Genomic DNA, 15,182 nt, shown 5'->3' on the forward strand with positions numbered 1-15,182 from the left:
ATACACAGGGTGGAGAGTAATAGGGAACATTATGTATTTTGCTCATCAACAATTTTTCAATAAAAGAGGATTTTAAAACTGCAGCAGTTTTCAGCATATTAAGTGTGTGACACTGAAGTGAATTGGAATTAGCTTGTGTCGTGGCTCCTTTCTGTGTTGTAGCAAAATATTTCTGACTCAAGTTTGTGGAGTTCTCAATAGAAACTGTAAAGGTCTAAAGTGTTCTCTGCAAATAAGGTTCTCTTCAGATTTGAAAATTTGAAGGGATGTAAAATGGGGCTGATCAGAGATCGGGAGTTTGAATGGCAAAATAGAGTCTGTTTTTCATTGATTCTGCTTTTACCTGGTTTCTACAGTGTCCTTTAGGAGGACAGGGTTTGCCTATTTGAAGAGGAGGGTAGCAAACTTTGTAACTCAAAAAGTACAATTCTATGTCATACTAAAAAGTAACTAGATGAAAGGAAACCAACAGGTTCAGCATAGGTGTTTTGAATAGTTAGCTATCATAAACATAAACAGAGGTAATAAATAACTTTTGAGGAGTCATCATGGAAAGATAAATAATCAAACAGGAGTTATTACAGGTTATGGTTGGACTCGATGATCTTAAGGGTCTCTTCCAACCAAAATGATTCTGTGATTCTATGATATCCCTGAGAATTTTGCCATAAGCTTCGCTAGGACCAAAATTAGATCTTCAGCAACTAAACCCCAGGAATTATAATTATGGTTTTCTTGCTGATACTCTTCTTCTTGGTCAGGGTCTCCCCTTGGTGTAACATGAAAGCTCAGTCTGGATCTTGGGAGAGATGAAGGTGGAATTTGTGAGGAAGCCAACTGTGGCTTCCCCACCGCAGTTCACCCTTTTTGGTCCATATTTGCCCTCCACTGATTAATTTAAATTGACCTTCAGGCTTCTGCCTCCTTCTTGCGTTGTTCTGAGCACTAAATCCTGGAGAAGCAGATAATTCTTCTCTTCTCTGTGTCTGTTCTGTAGACTCTGTAACATCTTTAAAAGAAACAGCACTGAGCATCTGCTTTCCCCTCTCTCCCCACCACCGGTTTGTTTCTAATGAAATATTTATTAAGAGAATGATATTTGCAGGCAGAGAAGGAGATAATTCATGCGGGCAATCAGCTCTGGGTTAACTGGAGAATGAAAATGTCTTGGACCGTAGCAAAAACTCATAATCAAAGGGCTCCCCAGCTATCCATCAAACAATCAATTACTGTATCCATTAGTCCCCTTTCACCACACATTAGAACAATTTACTAGACATGCTAATGTTCGGGTCATTGCTCCGTAAGGATGAGCAAATAGCAGAGGCATCTATCAAAGTTTGGTGATGCAACGTGATCTCACACAGTGTGAATACATGGCTTAGATCACTTCATATCCTCATGGTATTATTAAGTTTATTAAGGACCTGGTCTGGGGGGGAGATGCTGGTTGCCTCCAGATCTTACCAACTGGAGGAAACTTGTCAAAAAAAATTCAGCATTTCATATGGATCAGCCTTCTGTGTGAAGGTCGTTCCATGTGAAACACAGATAAACAAACCACATATTGGTAAAGCAGTGGTGGTTTTGTCTTTTCTTGATTACGCTGACCAAATAATTACAAACATGTTTTATACTCTTAAATGTGCCATGTGAGGGAAAACAGGATTTCTCTATGAAGAGGGAATCCAGGTAGGTTGTAGGGTACAACCCCAGATCTGTCTTACCTGACTGTCTGCATCTGGTAGACGATGCATCTGGTGGGAACTCAAACCATGGCCAAGGAATCTCTGTGAATTATTCTGCAGTATAGATTTCTACCTCTCAAGGCAACAGGACTCTTTCTACAGTCAGTTGAAAGTAATAGACACATTTTAGTGTAGTCATCTGAGCTAAGTAGGAATTGTTCTCTAGAGAACAGAAAATAAAAATAATGATAATACATATATATATATATCTAGATAGATAGATAGATAGATATTTTCTGGGGGGACATTGATGGGATTTTTTGTCTTGTTCTTTTTAGTTTGTTCTTTTTCTCCATAGTCTCCCTCATCCATACCTGGGCATGTGCAGTGCAGGTTCTCTGCCTCTGAGCCTGACATTCAAGGCTCCCTTTACAGTTTACAACACAATCTCATGTTAAGTAGCTGTCAATCTTTTTAATCTGGAGAATAGGGCTCTTATCTCCATTGACTTTATTGACCACTGAATATAATGGGAGTCTTAATAAGGATCTTGGAGGTCAGTACTTCCAGTATCGGTATGTAAACCTCGATGAGGTGGATTTCTGGCAGTTCAATTTTGCTGATGAGTTCAGACAAAGATATCTACTGTGCAAACCTGTCAAATTAGTTAAGAGGGATCCTACCAACATGCCTGTACCTCCAGTCCTGAATCAGCATCTGCCTAATTTATCCCTCTTTCTCACACTGCACTGAATGAAACACTTGATGTCTGATGGGACAAACTGGCATGTGACTCTAAGTAACTGATAATAGTGTATAGCTCCTTGGTTCTATTAACAATGTATAGTTTCTTAGAAAGTGGAGAAAAGGAAAAAAAATAAGTAAGGGTGTAAGTTTGTTGGGTTGAATTACCCTTCGAAGAAGCTCTCTTTACTGTTTTGAGTAGACAGGGGGAAGAGGGAAATAAATTCCCTGCGAACACTCTTCCTATGGTTTGCTGTAGTCCCTTTGTCCCCCAAATATTAATGGCTCCTTGGACAGAGAGGACAGTGCCAATGGGTGGTTGCCTGCATCTGTGAACACACACACATGTTAGTGAGGATCCTCTTTTGCAGGGCAGAGTCTTAGGTTATGTGATAAAAAGCTCATCTCCACACACACAAGGAGGAGCAATATGTTATATATTAGAAAAGAGTATGTACCACTGCATGCACATATGTGCTGGATGACCTGGAGCAGGTCATTGCTGAGGCTGTAGGTCCTGATTTGCAAAATAAATAAAAAAAAGAGAACATTTTGAGTAATAAGTAGTCATTTCATAAGACATTAAGAAGCTTGAAGTGTAATCCAGGAACAGCAGAAAGTTGTTGTCTTTCCACAGAGAAGATCCTATTCTAGCTTGGTTTTGGAGCCAGAGTTCTATTTTGGGGAGTGAAATATGATTTTAATTCAGTGAGTATGTCCTAGCCTTGCAGAATCAGTTCATTTCTCCTTTATTACTGTAGGAGTGGAAAGTGTCCAGATTTGAGCCCTTTGAGACTAGGTCGAGTCGTTAGGAAAATTACCGAGAGGAAACCAATCAACCATCCAACCAAATGCCCGTACAGCAGTTTGCAGAGCAAACTTTAACATGTGACAATATTTTTCCCGTGTTTGGGTGAAACTTGCCAACAGAAATTCATTTTTATGGCACTAGAAGTGAAGTCTTGGAGTTAATGGCTTGAAAAGGGTGTTGGTATATACAGAGAGAGTAAAAAAGAATACAAACAGGGCGAGGAATAGTCTATAAACATCAGATGAGAAAATGAGGGAGCTAAATTAAGTAGTCTAGAAGAAAGTATCAATAGAGACATGATTAGACTCTATAAATACTCTCAAGGTGAAAAAAATAAATTAAGATCAGTTTTGAATTATTCACGGAGTTAAATGATAGAAGTCAGAATGACCTCGTGTTAGGAAAGAAACATGTAGGTTAAGTGCTAAAGCTAATAAAGAACAGTTGTGTGAATGGTTAATGCTCCATCGGTTTGGGAAGTCAATAGCACAGTTAAAACATGAGTAAAATAAATAACAATAATGGTCCAATAAAAATGTGTGGCAGAAATTATCTGAATATTCATCTCTGGCCTCTCATGCCTCTGACACAGTCAAGACATTGTCTTGGTGTTCACTGCAAAAATGCACAGATTTTGAACAATTTTGTTACATGTCACGTTCTGGAGGCGCTGAGCTGAAAACCTTTCAGCAATTTTTAATCTTAATCCTTTCCCTGAATGTTTTATTTTGCAAACGTTTTAGGTAGCTTCTCAATCCTCATGAAAGCCTTCATCAAGCCTGTATGTTAATTGTGCGGTATGGGACTGAACGCTTGAGCTAAGGAAAGGTTAACATCTCTGCAAACGTATATCACAGAGACAGCACGGACACATGAGGATAATAAAGCTGGTCTGCATTGCTTTCCTTTGCTGGCACTTCTTATTTCTTGTCACTGTTTGGAAGGTTAAATTCAACTTCATCTTGCCGTATGAAGAACTCATATGGGTTAAATTAGCAAACCACCAAATTCTTCCCGTGTAATTCTCCCCAGACAAACTAATTCAGAAATAAGATTTTGTTCCCTTTGGCAATGTTTACATTTCCCATTTTCATTATTTCACTTTTTGGCCACAAATACGATTCTGTCACTAAATTTACTTAATATCTTTAGTTTATTGAGACATTGTCTGTATCTGTAATAACTATATCACTATTCTTGAGGAAAAATACAATTTTCTTGCCACTGTTCTTGTGTTTGCCTTTAAACCAGTAAATATCCTGATTTCGTTTGACTTGAAATCCAAGTTGTCACTCTTCATTTTTCTTGAGACTGAAGCTCACATCCTCCAAGTAGGGTGGACTAGTTGTTAAATATTTCCAATAAAACAGTGTCTTCAGATCTGTGTCACTCCTTGCTGTCACAGCAGACAGAAATCAGAGCAAGCATTCAATTCCCTTAAGTTGAACCTATTTTTTATAAGGTTATTTACAGGTTGGGAGAATAGACGTTGTTCAACAGGGACTATTGCTGGTCAGGGGAAAGAACCAGACTCATCCCCTCTTGTGTGCATGTTTTAGGACAGGTAGGAGGAATGGCCACTGGGAAAGTCCTCGCTGATATTTCTGGACTTTAGAGGAAGCACTCTTAGAGAGATAGCAAGCATTTCATTGATTTAATTGAAAATGTGTTCTATATTTCTTTAGGAACAAATATCACAGACCTTTTGACTGCAAAAATCCCTATTTAAATAGTGTCTGGTATGCAATGCTGTGCTATGATGAAACACTTAAGAATATAACTACTAGAATCAAATACTTATTTCCAAGTATCTTCCTTTCCTCCCACCATTGACAATTGGATGATTGCATCCCATGAGCTGGAACAACTTATGTTTGGAGGTAAGGGAAGAGGAAAAATTAAAAAAAAAAAAAAAAAAAAAAGGAAAAAAAGGTTGGTAGAGAGCTTAGGGAGTTAATAAAACAAATTTTGTTATGTTAGGTTATATACTTTCAGCACAACCCTTGTTAGCTCGAGCAGATGTGTCACTTAAGAAAGATCAAGGAACTTGGTCCCTAAACAGTTCTCGATTGCAACACACAGAACCAGCAAGTAACATTGGAAAAAAGCTGCTTGATCTTGCTAAAGCCCATTTTATTCTATAAGTTTAAGGAAAAGTCCATAAAGATTGTGCTTTCCTGGCCTTGGTTATTTTCTTGGCCCAAGAGGAAGAGCAGAACCTCTATAATAAGCATAGACAGATGTGCTCTTCCAGATCCAGCTGAGCTGGCTGAAAACACCACCCACTCAAGCTGTGCTGGGATTGTTTCCATGGCTTCCCTGCCAGGATGGGGTTTGTGATTGTTCCCTAGTCCATCTCTAGCAAAATCAGTGGAGAAACGTTAATCCAATTGTTCTTAAGGTCACTTGCATATATATAATGATTCTTGTGGGATAAGGGACTTGCACAAAAGCTCCATGCCAGGATCACTTGCCTGGATTTATCCTTTGTTAAATAATCTAAAAAAGGGATCCTAGAAAAAAAAAAAAAACATGCAAATCTTCCACACTACTTCTCTTGGGAAGTAGGCCAACATAATTAGCATGTAGCATGGAGGGGGTTGATCTCTTCTCCCAAGTAGCAAGTGATAGAATGAGAGGAAATGGCCTCAAGTTGCACCAGGGGAGGTTTAGATTGGCTATTAGGAAACATTTCCTCATGGAAAGGGTTGTCATGCATTGGAACAGGCTGCCCAGGGAAGTGGTCGAGTCGCCATCCCTGGAGGGCATTAGAAGGCATTTAGATGAGGTTCTTAGGGACATGGTTTAGTGCTAGAGCTGGGTTGTGGTTGGACTCAATGATCCTGAGAGTCTCTTCCAGTTGAAACATTTCTATGATTCTATGATAAATATCTTTGTTGATGTAAAGGTAAAATGTAATGTAAAATATATTCATTAATGATTAATTTCTCCATTATCTTCACTGTGTATTTGCTTTCCTAAATCTCCTTTTATTTGAGATGCTCATGACAGCTTCAGTTCTGGTCAGTTTTGATCAGAAAGCTCAGTCAAATTAGATCTCCCTAGAGACAGAAAGTTTTCATCCAACCTGTTGAAAAGAGAAGCCAAGGTGAGACTTCTACATGCTGTCTAGCTCTTGTAAATGGGTTCAGCAGAGGTTGCCCACAGATCATGTCGCTGATCTGTGACAACCTGTTGTGTAGCAGCACTCCTAGATAGTCCCAAATTAGAGTTTCAATATTTTCATTTTGATTCAGCTGATGTCTCTTATTTCACTGCAGGTGTCCGTCATTTTGTATCCTTTTCAACATTTTTATTACCTTTGTTTGTATTTTAATTAAAACCAAAAATGTCCTGAAGAAAAACAATTAAGGATTTTTGCATAGCATTAGTGTAATTCCTAACAAGCAGCTGCCTGTAATCCGACTTGGATCAATAGGCTTTATTGTAGCCAATTTACAGGTAAATTTTAAAAAACCCAACCAACCAAAAAACCCATAAACAAACAAACAAAAACACAGGTTTACATGGCACTGAGGAACTTTTGTTCCCTCTTCTCCAATTGCTGTTCTGCACACATGAAGGGTCTGTCAAAGACACTTTCCCAACTTGTGGTTTTGACCTGTTTGGTTTCTCTGCTGATGTTGTGCCATGCTGTTGCCTTCACACTTGCTTGGAGTGGCTATTTTGGATGGGACAAATCCTGCCCTAGACCCTAATGACTTAGTTTTCTCTCTATCAAGAGGTTGCTTTCTCAGGCGGAGATGCCACATAGGAGTCAACAATTAATTACTCAGATGGACTCTGCCTGGCTTTGACTCTTTTGCTTGATTATTTTAAGTAAATAGCTTTGACTTTATGTTTTCAGGTTACCAGCCTGTGATAAGCCCCTTATTTTGTTCTGAGTTAGTGCCAAAAAAAAAAGCCATGAACTGGAGCAAAGGACTGAGCACCTTCTGTGATAGAAGACAGACCATTTATGTCTAGATGCCCTGTGGTGAAATCCAGTGAGTAATACAAGTCTGTTGAGAAAAGTCTGTAGGTGAAAATATGTTATGTTTGCCTGCAGAGACATTGCTGTTGTCCCAGTGCAGAGATAGTGATTTCTGTGCTGCAGCTTCTTGCGGTTTTCTCAGTACAATGTTGGCATTATTCAAGATAGGACTGTTCCATGGGTGGTGCCGGGAGCTGTGGTGGGGTGAACAGGTGTTGTCCCCTTCATGGGGTCATAGAATAGTTTGGGTTGGAAGGGACCTTCAAAGCTCATCCAGTGCCACCCATGCCATGAGCGGGGACATCTTCACCAGCTCAGGTTGCTCAGAGCCCCATCCAGCCTGGCCTGGGATGTCTCCAGGGATGGTTCATCCACCACCTCTCTGGGCAACCTTGGGCAGTATTTTACCACTCTCATTGTAAAAAATGTCTTCCTCATGTCTAACCTGAATTCTTCTGCTCCAAGCTCAGTCCCCATTTTCTCCTTCTCTCCCATAAAGTTGGACCCTGTTCTCACAAAGACACAGGACTCTGGCCTTGTCTCTCCTTTCCCATCCTCATCAACTGACCATCCACCCTGACAAAGGGCCAGCGAAGAGCTCCTTCAAATAGCTGGTGAAAAGCTGCCCCTGATTTTTGTCCTAATTTGGGATCAAGCTTTTGGGCATTGGCTGAAGTGTTGTGAACACAGGCAGTACTGAGGTTGCTAAATGGGCCATTGTTTTGTAGAACAGTCAGTAAATGACAATGTTCTTAATACGAGTCTGTGCACATTTGCTTGGACACTGAGCGATCCACTGAAACCCTGCCAAAGGCCAGTCACTAAAAGAGATTAAAAGATTGGTGCCAAAGAGCTTTTGTGGGAGTCAACCGTGTTTCTGAAAAAAATAGTGTTTGAACGCTCAAAAAAACCCTGAGAAGTAGATGAGGATTAACAGGAGTGACTCTTCTCCATAAAAATTTACTCTGGTTTTGCCACTAGTGTGCAAATTCAAATGCTTCGTTCGACATAGCAGCTCCTAAGATCTGCTTGTTTTCATGTTTTCCGTGTAATACAAAAGCAGTCAACATCTTCCAATATCTTCCTACCTTTCCACTGCTCCATGCTATGGAGTGCCACTGTGCCCATGCGAGTGGTTGTCTCTGATGTGAGATATCAAGATAAATTTGGCTTTTGCCTCTGTGTGAACTCAGGAAAAAGACACTTTTCACTATTTTTTTATTTTATTTTATTTTATTTTTTTATTACATGGGTGTTAATGAGTGAGGCAACAACTCATTCTCCTTCTTCTCTGACTCTCCAGCAGGACCCAGCTGTGTGGCACATACATTGAGAAGCGCAGACAGCATGGTCCTTTATCTAGACAGCCTTGATGTGTCTGTGAGCTCTTACGAGCGTGGTCCATTTGCACAAAAACTGGGTGTTTCAGATGTTTGGTGATGGAGCTGCGAGCAGGGGAGTTTTCTGCTTCGCATCAGGATCCAGGGATGCTGTACAGTGCAGCTCCCAGCCAGCAGCACCAGCCAAAACATCGTGCCAGCAGCAGGGCCGTGCAGAGACGGAGAAATATGAGAATATAATTCACACAGCTAGGAAAAAAGGCAGGAACAGCTTTAGGAATGTGATGCGATGCTGTGAAAATACCAGCGAGAGCTCTCCTTTGTGATAAAGGAGGGTTTATCCACTTGCTTTGCATGTGGAGAGATGCCACTCGAAGCTGGCGGTGGCTTGGAGAAAGAAGGGTTTAGACATGTGTGATCAGACTTAAGTCATTCAATGGTGGATTTGAAAAGGATGCTAGATGACAGAGAGAGGAAATTTATACCGCCCTTCACTGTTGCTGTTTTGTTTCACTCACATCCCCGTGGGACCATCTATTTGCATGGAAGATAAAGTTTCCAAACCTTGAGAAAAGAAAAAGGAGAAGGACTGGAAATAGGAACGGAACAAACTGCCCCTACCTTCTCTTATGGGGCATCTCTAAGAGTTTTGCAGGGGATTTGGACTGGATGATCTTTCGAGGTCCCTTCCAATCCCTAACATTCTGTGATTCTGCGATAATACATAACAAAATGTAGCCCTCACAATCAACTGAATTTCACCCTAGAAGCTGATGATCTCCAAAATATCATTGTCAGCTCCACCACCTAAACCTGGTAGGAACACCATTCCTCCTAAATTTGGTCTTCACCTTGGGGTGAAAATGTGCTGTGCTTGTTAAAAGCACATTGGTTATCAGAGAGCTAAACCTCAGGCCCCTGGCTTATTTTAATTTTCTTCATCTACCATAGACATGTCATTTAATTCTCTCACCCTGAGTACAGTAAGATCGACTCTGAACTAGAGCAGCCCTAGGTGATGAGGTCAGGATTGCTCGGAATGAGTTTGGCGAAGTAATAAAGTCTTGAAGGAAAAATAAAGAAGAAGAAAACAGTAGGAGGTATGAACTCAGTGCACTGTTACTAAGTCTCTTCTAGTTCCAGGAAACTAAATGGATTTTCTTAGTCTTCATGACTGCAGAGACTTAAATGATTAAATTTATAAATGCTGAAAGGTGAACTAGCAAAGTAGTTTCTGCTATTCCATTTTTTTTCCCTAAAACTAGTAATTTCTTGCAGATTCCATAGCAAGAAACTGGTAGAAATGGTGATTTTCTTGCCCAATTGCAAGTTCACATAATTCAAAAGTAAATAACTTTGTCAAGAGTGAAGACAGAAACACGCGAGAGATTCTAGTTAATTTACATAAAAATGCACTTCAAACGTTCCCTTTATGCTGATTTCCCCATGCTGTTTTTTTTCTCATGCTACATTGGTGCAGAGTAATCACATTTACATAACTTGAAGAAAATGCTGAATGCATTTCTGTATTTGCATGTGCTAGTGATGCACCGAAGAAAGATTGAAAATATGCCCCCTTAAAAGTTGTCCTTGTTGCAGTAGTTTTAAATGTGCCCGTATTTGAGTGAAGGGGAAGAGCAAGCAATGGTTAATTTGAGATTGTGTTTCTTCCCCCGTTGCTGTGGGAAGCTCCTCTCGTGCGATAACAGAGCTCAGATTTCCAATCGCTGCTGCGATCTGCTGTGCAAAAGATAATGCAAAGTTGTAATATCACTATTTCACTCCTCTAAAAGATTTAGAAGTCCCAGGCTGCTTGTTCTGTGCCTGCCTGAGGCCTTTCTACCTGTAATTGCTTTGGGCTTTTGCTTGGCGAGATACAGCTCTAAATCTCATCGAGTCTGCAAGGTTAGTTGTTTTGGAAGGATGGTTTGAGGAAAAAAATCATCTAATCCGATTTATCTGTCTTCTTAACCTAGCTGTACATTGTAGATAGGCAGGCCAAACGGGCAGATTTGTGCCATTTTTGTCTCGGACAGCTTTCAGTGCCAACGTGCTGTTAAAAATGTGTCAAGCAGTGTAGTACAGCGGCATTCTGCACAGTGGCCCTCCATACAAAGTATTTTATTGATCTTTAATGCAGGCATTCCAGCCTCATTATTCTACATGCAATAAAATGCGAATCTCTAAGCCTGGATGCTGGTGAGAATAGGAAATCCTCGTAAAGTGTAGCCTGGCTGTTTATGTGTCTATACATACTATAAAACAAGAGATAAACATCTCTGCATTTGCATTTTGTATGAAAGCCAGAGCCAAAATGTTACCCAAGGAGATGTGATAGTTTGTAGGAGGTGTGTTGATTACTGGCCATATCCCTGCTGGAGATTCAGGAGGTTTCATGAGATTGGAGAAGGCTGAGCACCCTTCCTTGGTTTACTACCTTGGTCATGTAAGACCTCTAAAACACTCTATTTTCATGGTTGTGAATGATTTGATTAGGACAATGTAGGGCAAAATTAGCTTATGTGATTGAGACTTCTTTTACCCATGTTTATATGAAGTTGAAGGTAACCAGTGCTTTTGTGAGCTGTGCTGTGCATTTCAAAAGCAGATTATTTTCTGGTGTGGGCTGGTTTTGAGCTAAGAGAAATGGTGCTGTGTAATAGAGCCAGACTGACTCCAAGACCTTGCAGGATGATCTAGAATAAGGGATATGGATTTTGGTCTCAAGTGTCTTGCAACCAGGTGGTGATAGGAACAGCTCCAACTGCTTGAAATGTGCGTAGGAATGGAGGAGTAGTCAGAAAAAAGTGACTTGTGTTCCTTCTTATTCTCCAGAACTAGATTTTCAGTTCATTTAGGAGACCCATCTTCATGGTACCAAAGTTCTGTCACATTGGTCCTAAAATGCTCCATTGGTATACTCTTCCCGTGTCTTCATACACAGTCAGAAATTAAACCCTGCTTTCCAGGACACAACTCCCAGTTGAAGTTGGAGTGGATGGAGATGGTATAGAAATGGGTTCATGTTGCCTAATTCCAGGCACTGAGCTCAATTAAGTCTCCTCTTCACAGAATCACAGAATGTTAGGGATTGGAAGGGATCTCAAAAGATCATCTTGTCCAATCAACTGCCTTTCACGCAGAGTTGAAAGTACAAGTGTGTGAATGTCTTCCTCAGTCCTTCAACCTGCTGTCCCTGTCATATGTCATTCATCTAGTGGATGAAGCTTGTAAATCCAGCTCTAATAAATCTTAAATTATTCACAACAAGTTTTACAGTTCTTTTTAGAGAGAATGTGTGAAGACCATCTCATTGCAGCTGATGTTGGACACCTTAATTATCTAACTTGTAGCTAACCTGAGCTGGAGGGAGTATATGCGTGTGTGGCAGGATGCAAACCCCCCTGCCTCCCCCTCCCTCCTTCAGTATGGAAGGAGTAGGCACATCTCCCTCTCTCTGCTGTTTGAGGCTGACAGCTTCTTTTGTTTGGCCCCAGAGCCCCCTGGCCAGGGCCATTAGGAGAAGGGAGTGCAGAGGCGCCAGGGAGCCGCTGGGCGCCTGCGGTCAGTGTGGGGGATGTTTGGAGGCTTCAGGGGCACCCACAGCCAGTGTGGGAGTGCAGAGAAGCTTCTGGAATGCCCACAGTCAGATCTGATCAGCCAATAGAAAATGGGACTCTCATCGAGACTCCACCCATTGTCGTGAATCTCTCGGAACATGAGCGAGATGCTGCCGCCGAGAGCCTCCCTGCCCGGGATGGAGACTCCGCTTGCCCTGCAGCCACGGGTGTGAGTAAAACTTCTCACAGGATTGTGAGCGTATTTATCCTTTCCGTGCACATATGCATGTGTAAAATTAATCCTCGCGTAATCGCAAGTGTATTTTTCTCCCGTGCTTCCACATAAGCACGTGTAACTTTCCGTGCTTAATACCCGCACAAGTAACTTTCCATGCACATTTGCACGCATACTTTAAATTATTTCCTCGCACAATCGCGAGTGTATTTTCCTCCCGTGCTTCCACATAAGCACGTGTAATATTCCGTGCACATTTGCACGTGTGAGTAAATTAACCCTCGCAGGATTGCAAGTGTATTATAAATTTACCCTCGCGGAATCATGAGTGTACACTTTCCATACTCAATATGAGTACGTGTATCCCTTTAAAATAACCCCACACCGTATCAGACAAGTGTGGACTCCTCCCAGACTCAGGGACGGCTCCAGCATTGTTTTGGTGAAGCCACGTGCGTGCACTCTGCGGACCGCCTGTTGTATTAGTTGCTGCCCCTTAATAATTTTCCTCAACTGATATCCGAACCTGCATTTAAGTCACTTTTGGAGTGCTAAAACCCTGTTTCTCACCGATTTAATAAAAGTTGTTTTGGACCCTGTTGTCCCTTAAACTAGCCTGGGGGTGCCTCCATGACAGTGTGTGTCTTATGATTTTTGTCTGTATCTTCACGACTGATGAGGTGCAGAAAATACATTTTCCTTTGAAATCGCTAAATGTATCATTGGCAGTAAGAGTCATTGCTCATCCATCTCTGGTCAACATTTTGCGTCCTTTATTTCTGATAAGGGAACAATCTTATAATGAGCAATCAGAAATGGCATTGTTAAAGTTTGAGATGTAAAAGAGAGCTGCAGGACTGAGATGGTACCAGCACACATCTCACTCCAACAAGAGATTCCCTAATACTCTATACAAACGGTGAAGGCTGGTTGATGTGATATTAGGTGGGGTTCATGTTGGACTTCTGCTTCTGGGCAGAATGAAGACCATATGTGTACTAGAGGAAAGGTCATTTCAGTCCCTTGCTTGGTGATTTTATGTGACGTAGGTTGTGAAATTCATTATATTGCTGTGTACAAGAAGAAAAACCCATATGTGTTAATGGTTCTCCTCTGACCCTTCCAATACACAACTGGGGAATGATGCTCAGAGCTGGGAGGGGGTCATTTTTGGAAAAGTCTCAGCCATGCAGCTTCTGACGCAAAGATTTTACTGTTGATAAAGTACAGATACTGGCAGAAGTTATCACTATCCAGATAAAACCTTTTTAGTTTTTTTTCCCCCTTTTCTCTGTCAGCAGCTGCATATAGCATCTCCCCATTGGTAGAATAAATCTGATAAAAAATGTAGTCGTAAGCAGCAATGATTTTATCCCAGTGAAAAGATTTTATCCAACATAAAAAGATGTTGTGCCTGAGCATAATTTTTCAGATATGATGAATAACAGCATAGCATGACCCTCAGTCCTAAGAATTTAGTTTTAAAAGAACTACTGAGCATATCAGATATACTCAACTTTTCCTCTCCTATCATTTTTTTTTCATAGGCAGCATTTGGTTTATAGATACATCTCGACAAAAATCTGCTACAGGCAAATTTCGACAAAAGAACAACTTCAAGCACATCCAATTAACAATTTATGAAAGGAAATCCAACAGAAAATTACGCAGAGATTCACAGGGTATAAAATTTGACACTAAATCAAATTTAATGTGGAAATGCCTGCATAGGGAGTTATAGCCCCTTGCAGTGCATTGGCAAAAGGAACTTTATCTGTGGAGGCTCATTGAGTGCCCTCTGTTCTATCTTTTCCTGCTTTAAATGAAATATTTTGTTAGACGTGGCAATGAGCACAACTCAAAAGGGAACGAAGACCACTGATAAACCAAGCTCAGTCGGAAGTATTAAAAGTCACTAGATGTCTTCACACTTTTGAATCTAGGATTTAATCACAAAATGGCGGAAATTAGGAGATTTGTACTATCAACAAGCACAAAATCACTTTTAATTTGTTAACACAGCCAGCCATTATACATATCCTGGTAAAAGGTCATTGTGACTATATTTAAAATTACTATGGAGTCATTTTTATGTCTGGAAGGAAATTTCAGCCCCCCTGCATCATGTTATTTCCTTATTTACTCACTCATTCAGCAGCCATAGTTGGATTTTCTCAAAAGATGTTAGGGATACAAACACACATAATTGCCTTCAGCAGCACTGAAATTAACTTAAGCCACTACTTTGTTTAGAGAAAAACCATCTGTGTCTAGACCATTATCTATTTAAATACATGAATAGCCGGCTTTTGTAAGAGATGGCTGAGCAACATCACTTGCATTGCATCTTTCTTTGGGGGGGGTGTTATTTACAGATATCAGGACCAACAATTGGGGATGACTAATAGAGTTGACATGGGCCAAGATCAAGCATATTTGTGATACAGCTGTGGTATTATATTGACTAATAGAATTTGATGAGTTGGTGGCTGTGTTGCTGGTTCTCCTGTTAATCTTGTGCTCCCACATCAGAACAGAAAACATTCAATGACTTGTAAATTTGTTGTATTCCACTGAAATGCGTATCTGCATAGCAAAGCACGACTTAAGTGTCCATTCACGTACGTTTAGGTCCATGGCATAGCATCCTTGCCTTGACCATAGTACAAGAATTTCATTAAATCACTGTTTTCCTACATCTTCAGAGGGCAAACCCTGGTGAAGATGAGAGGGCACCTTTGTCACTGTAAATGAAGCAGTAGAACACCCCAAGAGTTTTTTTTTTTGGTTGAGTCCATTAATACATGCTT

The 15,182-nt window shown here is 40.7% G+C and overlaps 1 protein-coding gene across 15 annotated transcripts in view; it reads left to right on the forward strand.

Annotated features, from left to right (window-relative positions):
• The window catches only part of TSNARE1 (t-SNARE domain containing 1), a 535,013-nt gene that overhangs the window by 274,450 nt on the left and 245,381 nt on the right, over positions 1-15,182 (forward strand). The gene's annotated exons all lie outside the window — the stretch shown is intronic.

Source organism: Patagioenas fasciata, chromosome 2 (genome assembly GCF_037038585.1).
Source record: "Patagioenas fasciata isolate bPatFas1 chromosome 2, bPatFas1.hap1, whole genome shotgun sequence".
Taxonomy (NCBI): domain Eukaryota; kingdom Metazoa; phylum Chordata; class Aves; order Columbiformes; family Columbidae; genus Patagioenas; species Patagioenas fasciata.